General features: G+C 34.8%; 1 protein-coding gene across 2 annotated transcripts in view; it reads right to left on the bottom strand.

The window, feature by feature from the left end:
- Positions 1–6,458, bottom strand: part of mam (neurogenic protein mastermind) — a 193,709-nt gene that overhangs the window by 124,249 nt on the left and 63,002 nt on the right. Inside the window, exon 1 of one of the 2 annotated variants that reach the window (XM_017616293.1) lies at positions 2,650–2,697. The exons of the other annotated variant lie outside the window; for it this stretch is intronic. The gene's annotated coding sequence lies outside the window, so the exon portion shown is untranslated. Of the gene's footprint in view, positions 1–2,649; positions 2,698–6,458 lie in introns of those variants that run through there. 2 annotated transcript variants of the gene reach the window in all.

Genomic DNA, 6,458 nt, shown 5'->3' with positions numbered 1-6,458 from the left:
GTGACTATATTATATGGTAAGCCAACAAAAAAAATAAAAGGAAACAAAAAACAAATATAAAAAAATAAAGCAAGAAAAAAATATAAAAAAATAAAACCAAAAAAAGAACAAAGAGGTGCAAAGTAAGTTGCCTCTACGTGGTGCGCCTTGGAAACGATTGAAACCGGCTAAAAACTTACATAAACTTATATTTTCACATAATATATATACACACATTTACTGACACATACATTGTTGAATATTTAATTCACAAGGATGTTTTTCTCTTTCGCAAAAGTCGGTCCTATCATAACTATGTAAAATGTGGATATCTTTAAAACAGGAGCAGCTAGGATTTCAATTCAAAGGGATTCTTAACCTAAAAAATCAACAAATACAACCCTGCTTTCAGTTTTTGTCGACATTTTTATGCAACCTATCTTTGCTTCCTGCCCACCGTGAAGTTAAATGGACGGATTTGTAAGTATACAATTTTGAAAGTGCCCGGCGTCGCGGCGCTCGCGTCCCCCGCCCCTCCCCTCCTTTCGCAATTATGTACTGGTGGCATTATAACCGTTTAGAAAAAGGAAAATTGATAAAATAACACTAGTTCACTTCTGAAACTGCTTTTTAATGTCCAAGTAATGGGAATTATTGTGTATGGTGTTATTGCATGCATCCCACCCATAGGGGAATTTAGCAGGTGCCACTGCTTTATTTGAAAATTTGCCTATAAAATGTGACTATAAGGCAGCCGAATGTCAGAAAATAAAGCGAGAAAGCCGTTTTATTACTTCATCTGTTTATTGCGACATGGTTCCATGCAAACATTTTAAGGTTTCCAGCAATGTTTTTAACATATTAAAATGCATGCAGAAAAAATTCATACAAAAGCGCTATGTCCAATATGCGGAGCAGTTTTTAAAAACGATGCTTTTGCTATATTTTGTTAGACTTTTCATAAGTAAAAATATTTTGTGAATATTACTTTCTTCATATGAATTATATGACATTTTCTGTTTAATTCAAGGCCTATCAAACAGGTTTAGAGCATTTGAGCAAAAACAACATTTGCCTGTATTTTGTTGTTGCTTCTGGTATCGAAGGTGCCAAAACTGTTCTGATTTTTTTCTTCTACATCAAAGCGTGCCATGCGAAATACTAAAAAGATAAAAAATTTAAATTGAAAAAATGAAAATTGTTGCAACTTTCTTTCTTAGTGAATTGGTTCGCTCCTCGAAGCATTGATCCATCCTGTGCCAGGCCCAGTAATCAGCGGTTGTGCTGCTGAATTGGGCTAGCCTTCCAAAAGCTGCTTTTAATCGCTGGTTTTGTATGGAAAATGTTTCACATGCAAATAGATTTTAACAATTTAGAATTTTTGTGAGAAGAAATTAAAAATATTTAACATTTTCGAGAACAAATAATTTGAAAAAAATCAAATCAGCTGCTATACTGATATTACCTGTTCAATGTGCCTTGGTTTAATTGTATTTTTGGAATAAACAAAGTTCTTTTTGGAAATAAAGCAAAACTCAGATTTTGGTATTATTTCCCATTTAAAAGTGAAATAAAGCAAATTTTGCGTTATTGCCGTTTGTGTTATTTCACCCCCCCCCCCACGTCTAACAGCCACTTTAGTATACAGCTCTCAAGAAAAATCTAAAGATTTTTTTTTCAGTATTCTTCTGCTTGAACGAGTACTTTCCTTTTGCTGTAAGTTTTCTTGAAAAAATAAAAAATACCAGCATTTTTTCATTTGAGTTGCTGATTTAAGAATTTTTCATAGAAGAAAACTTTTTTCCCATTTCTGAACATCATTTTATATGAATTTTTAGTTCTTCTTGAGATGTACTTTACGCTTTTTAGCATGTCTGCAGGATTTTCGAACGCAATTATTTTAGACTATACTGCTAGGCCATTTTCTAGTAGTAGTGCAATTTTGCTTTTATACAGGGTGAGGCGAACATTTGTGAATATTTGAAAGTTTTCATATGAATACATTTTATGGAGCGATAAATGAGTTGCAATATCTACTCACGTACGTTTTTCCGAGAGTGCTGTTTTCGTACATTTTTAGTATCCGAATTAAAATATTCGTTCAAACTGAACATTCGAAAACATGGTATATGTATGGTGCAGAAGAAAAGCGTATTAAACGAAAAATGTCTGTCGCACACTTTGATGAGAAAACGGATTGTCGAAGTACCCGAAAATGGAATCGGTAAACGGGCACAAATCCCAATTACATTCACATTTCATTCCGTTTTAGGATTTTTTTCTGGCTGAGTATGTACATACATATGTATGTACGTAGTTACATGACCTTTTAAATAGAAAAAAAGACATAGATGGAGCTCTATGTACTTGAAGGATGGGCCACTTAGAGTTCTCTACAACAAAAACGTTTATCAAATTATTGTGGGTGTTCACACTTGCCATCTGGTTAAAAATTATTATTATGTAGTGTATTTTATTGTTGTAAACTGAATAAAAATCATGACCACATAATCAGATAACCTGATAACCAGACAGGTGTGAACACCCACAATGATTATGTGGTACTTGTTTCTCAAGGTCATATTTATGCATTCGCGTTTAATAGCCACGCGGAGAACAAAGACAACAAAGTTAGCAAATGAATAAATTAAAACTATGTATTTAGTTTACCTTTATTTTGAAAGGTGCGCAGCGAATGATGGACAACAACTGGCCAACTTTTATCCTGTGAAGACGAAAGGAAAAAGAGCTATCTGAATTGAAAATTGTCTCATTCTAAGAACCATGTCGCCAATTGTCAGCACTTTGTCAGTGTGTTCAGTGTCACTTGCATCTACTCCGCTTACTGTGTGTTGCACATTAATGATATGTTGTGACTGAGAAGCCATGATAACACAGATGCGAAAATGTAAGCGGCCGCAACATGGGCGCAACGCAACATTACCACCAGTAGAGCAGGAAGGAACAGCAAGCAGCAGCAGCAGCTACCCACATTCGGCAAAATGCATTTTTTGTTCTATTTATCATTTTTTTCAATTCTGCTCGTCGTATCGGATAATATCGACTGCCAAAACCCGAGAGATACGCAGCAACACATCTCTGGAGCTGACTCCTCCGGCTCCTAGAATTATCTAGTTGCCGTTGTCGCTTGCACTACTATCTGGTGTTGCGTTTGTTGCGCTGGCTTACTAATGTGCAGCTGCCGGAGAAGCCGGTTTGTCACCAGCCGGTTTGGTTCGCGGCTTGAAATCGTGTGACTTCCTTTTGTGCGTTATTTCTCACCACACTTCTCTACCACACTATGGATTTTCTTTTGAGTTGCATTGCAGTCGTTGCAGTTGTAATAGTAATTGCTAGTTAACGCCGAAAACATATGTACATACATCCTTTCCTTTGCTCAGTTTCTTCTTCACAAATAATATTTGTTATTATTTTTGGGTGCTTTTGTTCCTCCATCATTGTTGGTGCAACATATTTACCAACTTGCATTTCTGTACGCCTAGACATTGGTAGCATGAAACAACAACATCGCGCCATCTTCGTGCTTGTATATGAACTACGAAAAGGCCCAATAAATATTAGCAACAACCGAAAAAGTGGTGTCGGTATATCGTCAACAACTGAAATAAGTCGCAGCAAGACGTCTTGTGGCAGCTGAGGCAAAATTGCAGCATCTACAATATTTAGTTGCATCGATGCGAAGTAGTGACTAGGAAAGCAGTTGCCCGCCATCAGTCAACGTGGCAACATGTTAAATGTTTGCTGATGCCTTGGTGTTGTAGCACCAACAAATGCTACCACTGTGGAAGGATAGAACTTATTCTCTAAGCAACAGTGCAAAAATTTACTGAATGAAAGAAGCAAGAGCGAAGCAGACGGCGAGTTCCGTTCAGAAAACGAATCCACTGCCGCAATCAGTGTTTCCAGAACTTTTTTAGAGAAAAGGCTTGATGAAAAAGGCCAAATAAAACTAAAATATAACTTTATTGCGCGCTAAATTTTTTACGCTTCACTTGTTTTTACTTAATCAATACAGCATTTGGTCCGGGCATATCGAAACCTAAGTTCCCTGACGAAATGTTTCCAAATTTTTGATACAATTTACACTGACCGAATAAATAAACAGTTAAAACCAAAGCTATTTACTTAATTATTTTCGATAAGACAAAACGTATTTAATTTTAACGATTTACTCAGAGGTGACTTAGTCCTACCATAAGTGTAAATCAATATTGCTTAAGTCCTTAAGTACTGCATACTGTGACATATGTACATATGCATATGTAAGTCGATACATATCAAACATGTCTAAGCTCACCACAAGACAATTTGGGAATTTCAGATTCAACACTAAGTCTAAATAAGTATATGGTATGTTTCAAATGTGCTTAAGCATAACGTAAAAACTGCTTTCTTTAAAATACGGTTTACCTTTTCTATTGCTTTTTCTTCATAAAATGTTTCCAAGTTCTATAGGGCGTTTTTGAATCGTCAGCGAAGATAGGGCATTTGCAACCAAATTCTGACATAGGGCGTTTTCCAATGAAGTTCTGAAGTAGGGCGTTCTTGAAAAGTTTTCTGAGATAGGGCCTTTTCGAACAGCCTGCGGAGATAGGTCGATTTCCACTCAGGTATCGGTATGCACATACACAAAAACCAAAGCTAAAACAAATGATGGGAAGCTAATAAAAAGCTAGAAGCTAAATGGATTTTTTGCGGCCAATTGCTTTCACAAAAGCCTAAACTGGCAACACTAGCTGCAAGTACCAGACAAGTGGGACATATAGTATATTCGGTCGAAGGTTTGAAGTCCAGCAAACAACTGATCGACCAGCCACTAGTCAACTTCGTCTGTCCCAACATTTTTTCTATGAATGTGTGCGCCTAGATTAACTGGAAACGTTCATAACACCATCTGGCAACACCAGCAAAAGAGCTGCAGCTCGTTTCCAAGACGAATTTTTTGTCTATGATTTTTAATAGGTATACATGCGTATGTATGTACAATAGACTGCATCACTCCTCATACAAAAAAAAATCGGTACTGTGTTTCCCTTTGAATTATAAAATCTATTATATTTGAAGACGTCCACCAAAATATTTCGGAAAAATATTAAGATTTATGAACCGATTTGGAATTTTTTTGAATTGAAAAAGTTTCTTAAAGAATTTTTTGAAAAAATCCCCTCAGATTACAAAACTGTTAAGATCAAAAAAATCTGCATAAAAATATTAAAAACAAAAAATCGTAAAAATGAGATTTTTGATGCTGTTTTTTTAACTTTTTTTAAAGATCGATATAAAAAAAACTTGACTAACTGAGCCAAAGCTATTCCGACTTAAACTTGTGAGGTATCATTAGAAAGGTATTTTCGCACGCTTTTTAATTCCTTTTTATTTTAAATTCATGAATTCGGCTTAACAAATCTGTCTTTTTTTTAATGAGATTTTGTTATAACGTGGTTAAATGACACAAATCACTTATATGATAAGGATGCACAAAAATTTGTCTTTAAAAATATTCATAATTTCAAAAATATTTGTATTTACACATTTCCCAATAGGACTGCGCGATTATTTTATTTATTATAACTCATATTAATTGATTACTTAATAGCAAAATCCGCTTTTAAGTGCTAGGCGCTAAAAAATAAAATAAAAGCTATAATACGGCGAGATCATCTATTTCCACAAATGAAATTGCAAATTTCATCAGCGGGAGTTGTCACAAATGGTGGTTTAATATTGGCAAATATTCGATATGGTACAACAAAATCAATAACAATAAAAAGTGTTGCCACATGAAAATTAAAGCTTTAACTCCAAAACCTACCCTGCAGTGAAATCCCAAACTAGTCAGCAAAAATACTAGTTTACAACTAGAATTTCCTGACAGAAACCGAACTAGTTCGAAAGTGACCGGACTTGTACCAAGTACAAATCGATTTATTCATGCCCTGTTTTATTTGACTTCGACAGTTTAATACAATAAAGTAAACAAAATATTATAACTTTTATTTGGGCATATTGTATACCATTAAATCGAGTACGTACTCAATTATACCAGACTTGTTACATATTAGGGGGCTTCTCTTAAAGTCGTAAAAGCCTCGTAAAGCTCGTAAATTTACGAGCCTCGTAAAAGAACTGTCAAAATTTGTATGAAGTTCTATTTACGAGCCCAAAATTACGGGGCAAATTTGATGCGCAAATGACCTCGTAAACTTCAGTATTTCCGAGGAGCGGAAAATTATACACTAAAATGTATTTTATAATATTGAAAACAAATGAAAAATAATAATATGTGAATAAAAATAATGAATTTCATCCACTAACAGTACTAACATGAGTTTTCTGCTAATTTTCGGCATTTTTAATTTTATTTTAGCCAATAGTGATAGAGACAAGATTTCGGGATGTTATGGAAAATACTACGAAACAAAAATTGCTTCACAAAATCCTAGTTTATCTGTCAAGCA

Source organism: Rhagoletis zephyria, unplaced genomic scaffold (assembly GCF_001687245.7).
Source record: "Rhagoletis zephyria isolate East Lansing unplaced genomic scaffold, Rhagoletis_zephyria_1.1 Rzeph_scaffold_00025, whole genome shotgun sequence".
In the NCBI taxonomy this organism is placed as follows: Eukaryota; Metazoa; Arthropoda; class Insecta; order Diptera; family Tephritidae; genus Rhagoletis; species Rhagoletis zephyria.
Note: the sequence above shows the minus strand (reverse complement) of the source record. Positions and strands in the feature narration are given on the sequence as shown.